The sequence below is a fragment of the Saccopteryx bilineata genome, chromosome 1 (assembly GCF_036850765.1).
Source record: "Saccopteryx bilineata isolate mSacBil1 chromosome 1, mSacBil1_pri_phased_curated, whole genome shotgun sequence".
NCBI classification, from domain to species: Eukaryota; Metazoa; Chordata; class Mammalia; order Chiroptera; family Emballonuridae; genus Saccopteryx; species Saccopteryx bilineata.
The window spans coordinates 110120293-110137469 of record NC_089490.1 but is presented as its reverse complement, the minus strand read 5'-3'; the positions used below and the strand labels follow the sequence as shown (position 1 = coordinate 110137469).

Here is a 17177-nt window from a genome sequence, read left to right as displayed (position 1 = left end):
TGTTTAATAAAGAATGATACAGAATGATTACCTATGTATGAAAGTGAAGAACAAATTATAGCTTTTAGGTTTTGAAACTTTTATTGAAAAGTTGTGTTTAAATTGCCAAGACAATGCAAAGCACACCATAGAGAAGATAGTGAACAATATTTTAATAGCCATGCATGGTGTCCGATGCACACCAGATTTATTGATGTGAGCACCTCTCAGGTTATACAAACATCCATTCAACATGCTGTATACCCAAAACCAAAACTAAATTTTAGCCAACTACCAAAAAAAGATTTTTTAAAAAGTTGATTTTCAAAATACGGTAGCTGAAAATACTAATTTGGCCTCTTTTCTGAAGTAAATTTATAAGTTTCTGAAATCATTCTCACTGTTTAATATGAATAAAAACCACATTCAAAATTTTACATACAATTAAAACCCAGAAAAAAATAATTATAATATAGTCATTTAAAATGCAAAAGTTAAAAGTTTTGTTTGGTTTTTCATTGTTAACTCTGTTGTAGATTTCCATATTTTTTTAATAGCTTGTGCAACTCAAAACTACATTCAGAAAACTTTTCTCAGGTATTTGACAGTAGTTGGTTGGCTTGTTGGATATGCACCCCTACATTTTCAACTTTGGTTCCTATGCTGTCATATCTCCTTGATCATAAATTATCATTCCCAGATTTTTAAATAGTTCATTAACATCCATAATGTCAGTTTCAAGTTGCCTAACAGAAGACTCTCTCTTGAATAAAGCAAAGGTCGTTCTCTGTCATTTCCTCATCCCACACCTGCATTTCAGGATGAGTGTGGCTTTCCCAGGATACAAGATGTCTGTTTGAGCTCTCCTCAGGAAAACACCAGATTCTCTGAAACAGGCTCCCACTCAAGCAACAACCAGCTTCTCTTTTTTCAGCAGCTTATTCTTGACCTATGGAAAGTTTGTCAGTGATGTGATCTCAGCCACTAAGTGATCATCCTGTATTTTCTGTTGATGTTGTTTAATGGGAGTGGTGGGCAGAGGTCCAAACTCTTTAATGTACTTATCTGTTTCTTTGGCAAGTTGGTTAGGATACTGCTGCTTATGTGACAGCTGTTGACTCAGTTCACTTAAATCTTGTGGTGTCCCATGTTGCTTTGAAGTCCTCTGTATTGCAACAAAAGATTGTGTGATCATCTGGATGTTGGATATACTGGGTCAGCTGGGTGGGTCACCAACAATTCATGGAGTGTAAGACTTGATTGATTTGATAAGTCACCAATTTCATCAGATGTGGGTTGATTTATTTTTTTCTCTTACTAATTTCATCAGATGCTGGTGGGCTGTGTGCAGTTTGTTTAGCAGTCACCCTGACCTCGTGGGATTCCTCCTCCTCCTCCATCTGCAGGCTTACTTTGTGCTTCCAAATTCAAATTCCAAATTCAAATTACTTAATTTCTCATAAAATTTGTTTTCTCATAAACTTTTTTTTGAGTATTTTGAATATATTTCCATAGATTGCACTCTCCCACAGAAACAATAATAATTTGTGGCTACGGTCAAATGGCTCAACTTTCTCTTCCAAACTGTAAGTTTCTTGGAACTCATATATTTTATGCCTTCATGCTTCCTAGGTTAAGAATTAATCTTAGAAAGAAAAAGCAATGTGTGAAAAATTATATAAATAAATTAAGCGTTTCTGTAGAGAAATTAGAGAAATATTCTGATTTACATATGCAATTATTACTCTAAATAAATGTTCAATACAATATTAAGTTATATATTACCAGATTAATGATACATTATCTCTGTATTTCAGATTCTCAAAAACTTCACATTTGAACAAGAATTGTACATGTGTGACATTTCAGAGACCCATGCTCTCTTCTCAACCCTGTTCAGAAAAAGGAACATATGTTTGTAAGCACCAACCACGTTAGATTACCTAAATTTGGTATAATGATATTCTCACCATCACTAACTAGCATGGTTTTAGTTTCTTCATACACTACATGTTTATTTAGGTAAAACTATATATAAGGTATTATTTTCAGACCATTTTCAGATTCACAGCAATATTAATAGGAAGGTGCTGTGATGCATACAGAGCCTCCCCATGATCAACATCACTCATCACAGTGCTACAATGTTACTGAGAATAAATCTGCTTTGAAACATCATAGTCACTTAAAGTGTACTGTTTATCTGATATTTTACCCTTGGTATTGTAAAATACTTTCAAATCTATATCTATATTATTTTATATAATATTTATTTAGGTACATGTTAAATATTTATAAAATTGCTAGAAGTGAAAATAAATCATGTAAAAATAATTATGAATTATAATATCAAGAATTTTTATTTCTTAGTCTATAATAAAATGAATAATATTACACATACTTTCAAGTTAATTGAGTTGTCTTAGTTTTTATGTGCTGAATGTTCTAAAGCAGCAAAGTATATAAATCAGTCAACTCAGGTAGGAGACACCATGAGATATTTGATTTAAAGAAGTATTAACTATTTGTTGGGGATAACCTACAAAGAGGACATAAAAGATAATTATAAAATATACCATAGGGTGAAATAAGAGTACAAAGGGTGGAATCACAGGGAACACAGGTCCATTTCTTCAAGATGGGTGTTAGACTTCACTGAAGACAGTTCACTATGGAAAACCATACAGCAGACTGTTTTCTTGGAGCAGTTCCAAGTCTGTGGCCAATATTGGAGAGGATGGATCTCAAGCTGTGCTGACAAGCAGGAAGACCTCCCTGCCAATGTCAGCAGGCAGGGTCTGGAGGAGAAAGAACTCTGACTCTGACTAGCTGAAGAATCTTGTGAGGGGTGGACACCACAAGCACTGCCTGCATGCATGCAGCTGTCCACAACCCCCCCCCCACAGCCAAAGGAGAGAAAACACTGTGAAAGCCAGAAGAAGAGCCCTTTCTCTGAAATTTCTCTTCATTGCCTTTATTGGCAAAACATCAAATGAGCTGAGGAAAAAATGGTTATGAGATCTAGCACAATTGTCTCTGAAAGGGCAATGAAGATAGAATTGGAGCTGAGAGTAAGTACTAAATTCTTTTTTTTCTTTTTTTTTCTTTTTTTATTTTTATTTTTCTGAAGTGAGAAGCTGTAAGACAGATAGACTTCGCATGTGCCTGACTGGGATCCGCTGGCATGCCCACTAGGGGGCGATGCTTCACTCATCTGGGCACTTGCTCAATTGCAACTGGAGCCATTCTACCATGTAAGGGGGAAGCCATGGAGCCATCCTCAGCACCAAGGCCAACTTTGCTCCAATGGAGCCTTGGCTGCCTGAGGAGAAGAGAGAGACAGAGAAAAAGAGAAGTGAGGATGGTGGAGAATCTGATGGGCCTTTCTCCTGTGTGCCCTGACTGGCAATTGAACCCAGGACTCCCATGCCGGGCCAATTCTCTATCATTTAGCCAACCATCCAGACTCTGAGATTACTAAATTCTTAACTGGCAATCATGGTTATCATGCAACAAACCAAGGTTTGTATATAAAAGCTATTTTAGTATGTCTCACTTTCTCAAAGAATGGATCCAATACATACATTTTCAGAATCTATTTTGGTGCAACATTATCAATGATTAAATTCATTATCGATACAAACGAGTGGTTTCATTGGGAAATAATCAGCGTCCTTTCATAGTTTTTACATGTCCATGTTTCTTCTTCTGGAGTTTATATACTTTGGAAGTACCTTGTTTATTAAATTATCTGCCTCGCCCTTTTGACACTCTAAATTATTATGCTTAAGAGCAATCTCTGATAGAATAAATAAAGTATTCAATAATGAAAAGAATAAAAAATAAAAAGAAAATATTCATGTGAGTCAAACTGTCAGTTACTAAGAATTGGAGATAAACTTTCATAAATTGACAAAGATACTTTCACTATAATTCAATTATATGTGGGTGCACTTTGTTTGCAAAGTAAAATAATTGTCATATACATTTATCTTTTTGAAAGTAGATGTAGTCTCTACATTCTCTATAGTTATTATTTATATTCACAAAAATTCAACATTGTTTTCTTACAATCTGCACTCTGTAGCTATATGTAATTGCTGAAGTTGAGTTACAAACAACAGTTACATTGACATTTAAGAACAAACATTTATTTCATTCAATTATTTCTCATTTGTAGTATGGTTGGTTTTCAGTTGACAAGGCTGGGCAAATGTGTGCTTAGCTGCAAACCACAAATTCAGTTCAGGTCTTTTTCATTATTTTATTCTCTGAACAGTGAGCTAGCTGGCACATGACCTTCTCATTGCAGTAATTAGCCACTCTCAGTGGGTCTAGCAGAAATGTGTTCTTCCATGCTTTTGCTCAAAACTTATAAACTGTTATTTTCACAATCACATTATATTTTTAAAACAGGACACGTAGCCAACCTTATTAATTATCTTCTAAGTGTACTTTTCTCTAAATTGTCAGAGAGAATAAATGTATGTTCACCAAAATCTCATCTAAGCAATATTAATAGCCATGGAATCAGGTGGATAGAGTCGCGTATCAGTAGTTATGACCATATGTATAAATTATAAAAATTCTAGAAGCCAAAATATAAAATCCCCACATACTTTGTTTAGCCACATTGCTCCTTACATAATTTCAATATTACTATATTTTTCTTTGTATTTTAACTAAATTACTTAACAAATCAATAGAAATATTATATCATGATAGAAAATATTTTTTTCAAATTTAAAGGACCAGTTATCATTATGGAGAGACAGAAATCATCATACTTCTGAGGAGAAGTCACTAAACTAAATGATCAGAAGGAGAAGTCTGAATGGGTAATTAATTAACCAAAGCCAGTATTTACAAATTAAAATAATCATACTTTCTGGGACACTGTTGGGGAAATGGTGACTTCTGTGTAGATAGTTAAATTCTTGTTTATTTCAACAGCTGTGTCTCTGATAGAAAATGACTCTGACAAGCAGCATCACAGTGACTGAAATGTTTGTCTGAACCATTCTACCCTTCACATATATTCAGCATAAGTAGCAAAAAGAGAAGAAACAAGGTATGGGAAATGGAGAATCTTCTTGGAACCATGAGGAAGACAGATATTTTGTGATTGTTAGGAGCAAATTTGTCAACACTGCTGGTTTTCACACCAACTTAATGTCTGTATCTAAATATAATATTCTGCATGATCCCAATAGAATTGCAATTCCCTTTGACAGATGTTATTCCCAACTCCTCCATACTTTGTTCAAAGTGTTTTCATGCATTATTCATTACTTCCTAAAATCTTATATTTTAATGTTTCTTGGCTTACACCAGAAATACTTATTTTATTTCTTTATCTTTCTTCCTTTCCCACAACCATGGCTCAATTGGTTCAAGCACATTGGCCTGGGTTCTTAGGATGGTTTTATGGAGCCTCTGCTTCAGGTGCTAAAAATAGCTTAGTTGCAAGCATAGTCCCAAATGAGTAGAGCATTGGCCCCAGATGGGGTCACTAGGTGGATTCTGGTCAGGGCACAATTGAGAATCTGTCTTTCTCTCTCCCCTCTTCTCATTTGGAAAAGAGGGGGAAAAAAAGCAAAAAGTAAATGGGATAAAACTATATTATAAAATTTCTTTTTTAATTTTTGCAAATATGATTTTATTTCTTTTACAGTGGATATTCAATGTCATTTTATATTAGTGTCAGATATACAGCATTGTGGTTATATATTCATATAACTCATGAAATGATTCCCAAATAAGTCTAGCACCAACATACCATATATAGTTATTTCAATATTATTGGCTATATTTCCTGTTTTACATCCCTATCACAACTTCGTAACTAATAATTTATAGAATGTTTTAGAACTTTTTCTGTTCAGCAGGGGTGCATATCAATTTAAATTTTTATAATCTGGTGTTTATTTTGTTACTTTTCCCCTTTTTTGGGAAAACATTAAAGTTGTATTTCTTAGTATATTTCAATTACAAAATACAATATTATTAACTGTAGTCACTATGTAATACATTATATCCTTAGGCCTTACTCCTCTCATAATTGAAAGATTGTACTCTACTACCAGCCTCTCCTATTTTCGCCACCAGCAGGCCCCAGCAACTGTTTTCCAACAAATCTGATAGTTTTAAATTCTTTATATAACTGATACCATACAGTTCTTGTCTTTCTCTGTCCCACTTATTTCACTATGCAAAATGTCTTCAGGTTTATCCTGGTCACAAATGACAGAAATTTCTTTTTCTCATGACACAATAATATTCCATTGTGTGTGTGTGTGTGACTTTTTTATGCACTCATCCATGAAGATACTTGGGCTGCTTTTATACATTAATTATGGTGACTAATGCTTCAATAAACATGGGGGTACATATATCTCTTCAAAAATAATTGTGTCACTTTCTTTGGATGTATACCCAAATCATATTTTGCTGGATCCTGTGATATTTTTATTTTATTTTATGTATCAATATTATATAAACATTTCCTCTTTTCTTGATACAGTATGACAAGATGAAAAAAATTTCTCTTATATGCACTAGACAATTTAGATTTAAAGTTTGATTTCTCCTTATATTCATGTGTCATTTAACCTGTGTTTTCAATGTTTACCTTTTCTGCTCTTTCTAGTTTAGGTTCAGTGAAATTTTTTTAAATTACATTTGTTTTTTTTCTACACAGTTAGACTTGGGCTTTTATAATTTACAACAGATATTTCTATTGAAACACAGGTAACTAATTATAATGAGAAAATGAATTAATGAATAAAATCATGAGTAAAAATGTAATACTTCAATCTCTTACCCTATGGTATAGTTAAATGCTGTTTAATGGTTTCTCATTCACAGAATTGTGATGGGTTTTTTTTTCTTTTTTTTTAATGAGAGAAACAGTGAGAGGGACAGTTAGGGATAGACAGACAGGAAGGAAGAGAGATGAGAAGAATCAATTCTTTGTCTTAGCACCTTATTTTACATTGATTGCTTTTTCACATGTGCTTAGATTGAGGGGCAGGGGGCTCCAGTCGAGCCAGTGACCCCTTGCTCAAGCCAGCAACCTTGAACTCAAGTCAGTCACCTTGGGCTTCAAGACAGTGACCTTTGCGCTCAAGCCAGCAACCATAGAGTCATGTCTATAATCCCACACTCAAGCCAGTGACCCCGCACTCAAGCTGATGAGCCCCTCTTCAAGCAGGTTACCTCGGGGTTTTGAATCTAGGTCCCTGTATTCCAGGTATACACTTTTTCCACTGTGCCACCACCTGGTTAAGAAGAAACATTTATTTTTATCATGGAGATATAAATAACATATAAAAATAATAAAATTAAATGTTACAATTTTAAAAACTAGGGCAGAAAGATTGAAAAGATGAGTTTTGGAATTAATATTTGTGGCAGTTACCATCAGTTGAAAATATAGTTATGCAGACTATCAGTGACAAATATAATTATTGTTAATAAAATTATGACTTTAAATATTTTCCATTCTAATAAAAATAACAATGAGAGTAAAAATAAAATTTGGTAATGTTAGTACTATTTAGCAACCTTGTCTAAGATAGTAGTTTAACATCTAAGATACTCTGAATAAAGCCTAAATTTTCAGTGTGTCATTTTAAGATGGAATTAAATAAACCACATGGGTGTTCATATCTTTTGTCCCAGAAATCTTTCACAATATGAAAAGATTTCTCAGAGGCACTTACTAATAGATGAACTAAATGACAGTCTCCTATATTCTGAAGATGTGATGAGATAAACCATCTTCAAAATTACCCAAGTGTGAGAATATCCTGTCGAAACTTTAAGTGACACAGTGATGAGAAATGAACATTTTTCTACTTGTGCTTCTCTCTGTCTTCACAGGGCAGCCTCTGAACCACAGATACTGTTTGTTTACAGGAGAAACCTAGTTTCCCAGTAAAGGATGCACGACTTTCTGACTCCCAGAGGTATGTGTCTATGCTCCTCTCTCTCTCTCTGGCTAAATTCATTTAATGGGAAATTATAAATGCTAGATGTGTTACAACTGAAGTTCAATTAATATACAATCAAATCAAAGACAACATTGTTTCCTTTCCTTATTTGTGCAATTTATAGAGTAAAAAGATTAAAACATAAAATATGTTGAAGGAGATCTTAAAATATTCAAATATTTGCCTGACCTGTGGTGGCACAGTGGATAAAGCGTCGACCTGGAAATGCTGAGGTCGTCGGTTTGAAACCCTGGGCTTGCCTGGTCAAGGCACATATGGGAGTTGATGCTTCCAGCTCCTCCCCCCTTCTCTCTCTCTATCTCTCTCTCCTCTGTCTCTCTCCTCTCTAAAAATAAATAAATAAAATAAAAAAAACACCTTTACAGAATCATGAAATATATTTAAAAAAAAATTCAAATATTTGCTTGTACTAAACTACTGACGAGCACACATACATAGATATTCTGATATGAAAATCAATGTAATTTAAATGAAATTTCATAAGCATCAATAAGAGAAAGAATTAACTTTGAATTTTGTAATTAATGGATATAATTATTTATGTATATTATTTTATATTTACCCAGATTTAAAAATAGATTCTTAAAATAAATTCATCAGATCATGAAGGTCAAACATAATTTCTCATACATGCACTTCAATTAAATAAGAGCAGTTTTACTTGTAATAAAACTCAGGAATTAGTAGCCTCTGTAAACTGCTAGTTTAAACTAACCATATACAATCTAAAACTTTGTAGAAATTGAACAAAACTGCAAAATGAAATGCCACACTGTAAGATATTTCTATAGACTGAATTATGTTACATTGATATGAATCAGAAATAGTAACATGGCAATCGTGTTAAAATAATTAAAATGAGTTTCATATTGAAAGATTATAAATGCCATATTGAGGATCATGTTTTACATGCTTTGCAACTTAAGTATTTTTATTACCACTTTAGATTAGTAAACCAGGTTGCTAAACACCAAATAACTTTAAGGGTCATATACTGTAAATATCAAAGCCAAAATTTATTTTTGATCTCACTGTCTATGGAGCCCATTGATTAAGTTATTGAATTGCATTATCTGATACACAGTTAAGCTACCATCTTTGACTTTGACAGCCATAAGCTCTTACTATAAGTTTTTACCAATGTTTCTCCATAAATGATCTATGTGTTTGTTTATTATATTATGGATTCATAACTTAACCATTAAATAAATTACAAGTTGCTTGTGTAAAAAAGTTTTTAGAATCCATTAAATCTATTGCTTTTATTATTTATTAAGTTTGGGGTATAATTAACTTAAGTGTGTCATATATCATTTTTCAACATCTAGAATATTTCATTAAAATTTAGTAATTTCTCAGAATCCAACAATCACTCAAGATAAAATATCATTTGCTACCATCTTATCTGATCTTTTAATAAATAAATGCAAGTGACTAAAATAAAATTAATTTATTGCAGGAAATTACTATGTATGCTAACACTGTTATGCCCCCAAGATTAGAACACTTGACCTTTAACCATTAGTGGATTTAAAAATTGTCATAAAAATTAGTGCATCACTTTTTTTCTGTACAGCATTTTAATTTTTACAGTTATCATAACAATGTTAAAATGTTTCAGTGGACTCTGACTTTAATAAAGATATTATTATTCTGACCTTATTCCTCACCTACTCATTACTTTTGATTGCTTCAAAGAATATCAAGTCAAACACAGAATATCATTTTAAGAGCTATTATTCTAACATTAAACACTATTTTAAATCTCTAAGCAAATTAGAATAAGCTTTACATGGGTTACATGTAAAATGAGTCCTACTTATCTCACACTCCACCCACATCAACTATCCTATGGATCTTGTAATTATTCACATCATGTATTTACTACACAAGTCCTGTAATCGTAAGAATCTATCCTGATAATACTCAGCTGCAGAGATAGATATACAACAAGAAAACTACTCTGAACTAAATCTGACTAAGTACTCAAGAAGACAGCAAGTGAAAGGTAAGAGCTTAGAAAGCTCCATTATTATTACCTAAACAGTAAATATCCTATGTGGGAATAAACTTTCAAATACTTCTCAAGATCTTCAATGGAATGACAAAAATGACCACTGTAAAAAGTGACACATTCAATACACACATGGTATAACTTTCTAAGATGAACAGTTAACATTCAGAGGTTTAGGAAAAATAGTATTGAATTAGCTCACATTTATTCAGGAGGATCCGAGCTTAAAGTTGGAATACCATATTCTAACATGAAATGTGAAGACTAATTTCTTTCAGGTGTAGTCTATGACCAAAAGCTCATGTGGCACTATATTTATAAAAATGCAATAATGTATTTTTGAGAGGAAGATTACAGTGGTAGATATGGATTTGGAGTGCAAGATTATGTATAGGAGTCGCTGTGCATGTAGGTTCTCTTGTATGTAAACTGTTAAAACAATGTTTTCTTTCTCTACTGGCAGGTTTATCATCACCTCCAGAGAAGTTCATTGCTGTGATACTAGGAGTCCTCTGCTTTATCTTGATGTATAGTATAATAATAGTGTTACAGTTTATTCCTTGTAAGTCTATAAAATATTTTTTCTTACATTTGTCCAGTTTTTATAGACAGATAATTTCATAATGAATATGCTTATAAGTTTTTTCATGCATCCCAAGACATATTTCTTTTTTTTTATAAATATATTTTTATTTTAATGGGGTGACATCAATAAATCAGGGTACATATATTCAAAGAAAACATGTCCAAGTTATCTTGACATTCAATTCTGTTGCATACCCATCACCTGAAGTCAGATTGTCCTCCATCACCTTCTATCTAGTTTTCTTTGTGCCCCTTGCCCACCCCCTCCTCTCTCCCTCTATCCCTCCCCCTGCCCCCCCATAACCACCACACTCTTCTCCATGTCTCTTAGTCTCATTTGTATGTCCCACCAATGTATGGAATCCTGCAGTTCTTGTTTTTTTCTGATTTACTTATTTCACTCCGTATAATGTTATCAAGATCCCACCATTTTGTTGTAAGTGATCTGATGTCATCATTTCTTATGGCTGAATAGTAAACCATGGTGTATATGTGCCACATCTTCTTTATCCAGCCTTCTATTTTTGTTTTACAGTGAATAAAGCCTTTAAGCAAACTCTTGGCCAATACAGCAAGAATCCATAAAAGAGTAGTGTCCTTAACATGTTCACCAAGTCCAAGTTGGCCCCAACACCATGCCAAATCCCTGAAAAATGCAACCCAACCCCAGTTCAGTCTGTTAGGAGCTGTCACAAGGAGCAGGAGTCCAGGAAATTTCCACATCCAGGAAAAGTCCGCAGGGCACTGTAATTGTTGTCGCAATTCTATACTTTGCAGCTCACGTCCAAGTCCCAATGACCGCTGCTTCTAGCTGGTAATGATTCAAGTAGACTGAAAAAGCCATCTGAAGCATGTGTAGAGATGGAGCTTCTGTTCTCCTCTGCCTGGAGAGATGTGACCAGGTTGCTTTTTCCTGGAGCTCTGCGACTGTGGCTTGGTAAAAGAACCTTGGGATACACTAAGCTGGGTGGCAAAGGTAGATTCATAATAGAAGTTGGAAAAAGGGGGAAAGAGAGCTCTAAATTAGGAGTAGGTCCCAGCCCGAAATATGAGTACATTGAGGTAGGAGGAATAAATGAAACACTATATATTAAACAAAGCAGCAGAAAATAGGACTATCAACACCCACAACAGAGATCTTCGAGGGAAGAATAAAATACCTGACTATTCAGGCAAGACATAGTTAAGTGGCCCTTGTGCAAATAAGATCAGTTTACCACTTCTTGGAAGAAATACCCTAGACTCGTCCACAGTGTTGTAGATGGGGCTGATGGCCCTGGGCACCTTCAGCCTTTAGTGGCAAACCCCAGCATTCTGGGCAAGGTTACATCATAGGTGGCTGGAGCAGGGCTGGAAGAGACTGAACCCTCTCTGAGAGGAGCGAGGGAGAAGCCTACCTTCCAGTGTCTCTGCTTCCTCACAGCAGAGGCGTGTAAGCCTGGCAGGCTTTAGCTCAATGACCTTCCTTTCCACTATTGAAGCAGGACCCCGATGGCATCCTATGAGACCCCTTTGGAGTGTTGGAGCATTTAAGGGCATATCCTAAAAGCTGGAAGTTCCCCTGATCTCTATTGGGCTTTTTCTGCTTCTTGGTATCTTAAAGGCCATGCTCAGAAGATCTCGCTGAGGGGTTTGAGGATCCCCATCCACCTATATAAATCTTTTCCATATATCTGGAGCTATTTGGAAAAAGACAAAACAGTGTTATTAGCTGGATCAAATAAAGAAGGTAGTAGTTTGCAGGAGAAAAAGATTTGGCATCTCCTGTTCATCAGCATTCAAAAACAATTTAAACTTTTTTAAGTAAAAAGCATGATATGGTAGACCCGTAGGAGTTCCAGGATATGACTCCCCCTTTTAAATTTTTTTAAATTGACCTTAAAATATTTGCTGGGTACACTTTAATAATACCTTGACTTTAAAAATTGTAAGAATGACAAAATATAGTAAATGCTTTCGCTCCATATGCAGGAGCATTGTCAGTTTAACCAGTTTAGGAAATTCAATAATAGAATAGTGCATGCAGACAATGAGCTATAACATGCTTAGCAGCCTCTCCTGTTCTGACAGAGGTTACTATAAATCCAGAATATGTATCAACTATAACATGGACATAGGATTGTTTGCCAAATGAAGGTATATGAGTAACATCCATTTGCCAAAGTTGTCCTGGCATGGGTCCTTGAGGGTTAACTCCAAATGAAGGGGCAGATTGTAGTATAGGACCCCTTGGACAGGATTTCCCAATCTATTGTGCTGCTTCCTGAGAAAGTTGAAACTGTTTACACAGGGCTGCAGCGTTCTGGTGATGAAAAGTATGAGACTGAATTGCTCGATCTGTCATGGTTGCTCCAAATAATTTTCCTTTCGGTAGCTGATCAACAAGGGCATTCCTATTCCCTGGCCAGTTGGCTCAGTGGTAGAGCATTGGCCTGGCATGCAGGAGTCCTGGGTTCGATTCCTGGCCAGGGCATACAGGAGAAGCACCCATCTGCTTCTATACCCCTCCCCCTCTCCTTCCCCACTGTCTCTCTCCTCCCCTCCTGCAGCCAAGGCTCCATTGGAGCAAAGTTGGCCTGGGTGCTGAGGATGGTTCTGCAGCCTCTGCCTCAGGTGCTAGAATGGTTCTGGTTGCAATAGAGCAACACCCCAGAGGGGCAGAGCATCCCCCCTGGTAGGTGTGCTGGGTGGATCCCAGTCGGGCGCATGCGGGGAGTTTGTCTGACTGCCTCCCCGTTTCCAAATTCAAAAAAATACAAAAAAAGGGGGGGGCATTCCTTTGTGCTAAAGCTCCAGGGAACATGGAGTGAGCTCGAGTATGTCCTATAAAACATGGAGCTTTATGTTGACATACAAGTTTTTGAAGAAGGAGAAACTGCAGAAATAGTTCATCAGCATTGGTCTGTAAGAGAGCAGTCTTTATAGTGGAAACACCATAAGTAAATATTTGCTGTCTGTATATAGATTAAAGGGGGAATATGGCAAATACTGAAAAGCCATGATCATGGCATACAATTCTAGTATTTGAGCTGGTTTTAAGTTGACAGTTTCAGTATAAACTTGTCCATTGATTTGCAAGAGCGATTTGCCATTTAGTGGAAGTTTCCCAGAGCCATTGTTGTTGATCCTTTGAAAAAAGGAACAACCATAATTTTGAGGCTCAAAACCTATAAGCTGTAAGGGTCGCCTATGCCCCTTGATAATCCAGGAGGCAACAAGATCAAAATATGGAAGTGTATTCCATGGGCTATTAGATGGTTCAATGTGCCCAAGCTGTAGTTGCTCTTGTACCAATTGAGCAGCTGCCCTAAGTTTCTCCTGAGAAAGGGGCCATTGATCTACCCATACAGGATTATCTGATTTCCAAGTAATTGGGTCTGCACAATGCATTATTGAGGTAGCAGGAGCTACCAAGGCCCCTATGCTAAATTTTGATATCCTAATCCACACCTTCTGGTATTGGGTGCTTTTTCTATGGTGGTGAGAATTCCTCGCTATTTTTTCCCTAGTCCCTTGGTGGGCAAAAATCCCCGATCAAGCATCTGAGTACTGACTAAACCATTAGGACTGACAAGCAACGCTCCCATATTTTTCAAAACATCTCTACCCCACAAATTAAGTGGCCATCCAGGGAGCACATAAGGCTTAAAAAATCCAGAATGACCATCTTAATCTTCCCAATGTAGAAAACTAGAACTTTGTTGAGGAGATTTACACTGTCCTATACCTTGTAATTCTGTGGCTGCTGCATGAGGGGGCCAGGAAGGAGGCCAATGTAGCTTAGCAATAACAGATACATCAGCTCCAGTATCTAAAAGTCCTTTAAATTTATGCTCATGTATTGTTAGTTCCATTTCAGGGCATTCCTGACCTATTTTTTAAAATCCAATTGGCAAAATCAGAGGAGCCAAATCACCAATTTGCTTGGGGCCCCTTTAGCAGAATGTGGCCTGAGAAGCAGAATTAACATCCTTATACTATTCTTCTAAATGCCTGAATTAGCTGTGAGACACATTCTTTTTTGTTGTTGTTGTTTTGATTAATTTTGATGGGGTGACATTGATAAAGTTGTCTTCTGTCACCTTCTAACAGGTTTTCTTTGTGCCCAACCCCCTCTCTCTCCTCACCCCCACCCTGTAACCCCAACACTGTTGTCCATGTCTCTGAGTCTCATTTTTATGTCCCACCTATATATGGAATCATATAGTTCTTAGTTTTTTCTGATTTACTTATTTCGCTCAGTATGGTGTTTTCAAGGTCCATCCATGTTGTTGTAAAAGATCCAATGTCATCATTTCTTATGGCTGAGTAGTATTCCATAGTATATATATACCAAAGCTTTTTAATCTACTCATCCTCTGATGGACATTTGGGCTGTTTCCAGATCTTCGCTATTGTGAACAATGCTGCCATAAACATGGGGGTGCATTTCTTCTTTTCAAACAGTGCTATATAGTGTTCTTGGGGTATATTCCTAACAGTGGTATAGCTGGGTCAAAAGGCAGTTTGATTTTTAATTTCTTGAGGAATCTCCATACTGTTTTCCACAGTGGCTGCACCAGTCTGCATTCCCACCAGCAGTGCAGGAGGGTTCCCTTTTCTCCACATCCTTGCCAGCACTTATTCTGTGTTGTTTTATTGATGAGTGCCATTCTGACTGGTGTGAGGTGATATCTCATTGTGGTTTTAATTTGCATTTCTCTAATCATTAGTGATGTTGAGCATTTTTTCATATGCCTATTGGCCATCTGTGTGTCCTCTTTGGAGAAGTGTCTATTCATTTTTTTTGCCCATTTTTGGATTGAATTGTTTGTCTTCCTAGTATTAAGTTTTACAAGTTCTTTATAAATTTTGGTTTTTAACCCCTTATCAGACGTATTGTCAAATATATTCTCCCATTGTGTAGTATTTCTTTTTATTCTGTTCTTATTGTCTTTAGCTGTGCAGAAGTTTTTAGTTTGATAAAGTCCCATTTGTTTATCCTGTCTTTTATTTCACTTGCCTGTGGAGACAAGTCAGCAAATATATTGCTGTGAGAGATGTCAGAGAGCTTACTGCCTATGTTTTCTTCTAAAATGCTTATAGTTTTACAGCTTACATTTAAGTCTTTTATCCATTTTGAGTTTATTTTTGTGAGTGGTGTAAGTTGGTGGTCTAGTTTTGTTTTTTTGCAGGTAGCCCTGGCTTCTGGCTTTACATTTGGTGCAGTGAGCAGGGTTTGCTACAGATCAGCAAGGAGCCAAAACCACCTTTGAGTGGTGGAGTAGAGGACTGGCTGCTGTTATGGTTCCCCATGGCTGTCCTTTTGGGGGCTATAGGCTGGCTGACTTTTATAGCCATGCGTGAGGAAATGGAGAACTCTGTGGAAGAGGCTGCCCAGGACCTGCAGACCGAGCAGTGGAAGGAGCTGGAGCAAACATGGAAGAAACAAATGCTGACCCTGGAGCTGGAGGAAGTGCTGGAGGAGGAGGCTGACCAGGTTCGTGAGATTCACCTGGAAGTGGAGCAGCCATTGGAGAAGGAATCACAGGTTTGTGAGTTGCAGATTTCCCTGTGTAAAGCCAGAAGCCATGGCCACTATCACAGCAGCCCAGCCCATGCAGGTTCGCATTGGATTCAGACAGTTGGTAAGGAAACAACGGAGCCAAAAACTGATGGGCCATCTTTTTTAATTCTAGCTTGCACCTGGCGGGCAAGTAAAAACACACACTGGGCTCCAAAACCCACTCACATTCAGTGCTCACAAAGCTATTGACTTATCTGAGTTTCCTAGAATCAAAGGTTTCTAGCTCACCAGACTTTATTCACCTCTGTTCCCCATCTCCTTCCTTCTCCCTGCACAAACTCTGCACAAACTGACTTCTCACTCAACACTCTGCCATCTTGGCTGCTTCCCCTGGCCACATGGCCTCTTTCTGCTCTCCTCTCTGCTCTCTCCTCTAATGATAATCTCGGGAACCATGAGAGCAAGCTCCTGTTCTGCCCCTATTTTATAGTGTAGAAATCCAAACCTTTAATCCAATATACAAAATAGGGAAGTCTAATACAAAGTCACTTATCTGGGGCATGATGGGATTGTACCATCCCACATCAAAAAGGGTAGGAAAGGCTTAATCCCAAAACCAAGCCCCAGGCTACAAGGATTCTGCCTGCCCACAGCCCGCCCCCAACACACATTAATATCACCTGGGTGACGGGCTCCACGTGGGCAGTACCATCTTTAACAAAGTGAGCATAATATATTTTATCTGCCCAGCACACTAGATGTTGTGGAGAGCCAGCAGCGGCAGGAGGCCAGGGCTGTGGTTGATGCTGAGGCTGAAGCTGGGTCCAGAGCTGCAAGGTCTGCAGAACAGAAGGCGACAGCGGCCCCGGGCTTGAGCCCGGCAGCCAGAGATGGCGTTTTTAGTTCCTCTTTGGAGAATGAGGAGAATTGGGGTGGAGTTGCAATCCGCAGTCTCCATAAAATGAGAGCCCCGCTGGAAGCAGCACCTACTATGGCCCTGGTAGGTCTGCGATTTTGGAACATAGGACTGGACGCTATCATGCTTTCCAGAGCAGAGATGGAAATGCTGACTGCCATT

At 37.0% G+C, this 17177-nt stretch overlaps 1 pseudogene; it reads right to left on the bottom strand.

The window, feature by feature from the left end:
• Nucleotides 1-572: 572 nt before the first annotated feature.
• Nucleotides 573-15888, bottom strand: LOC136319294 (syntaxin-7 pseudogene; annotated as a pseudogene).
• Nucleotides 15889-17177: the final 1289 nt, after the last annotated feature.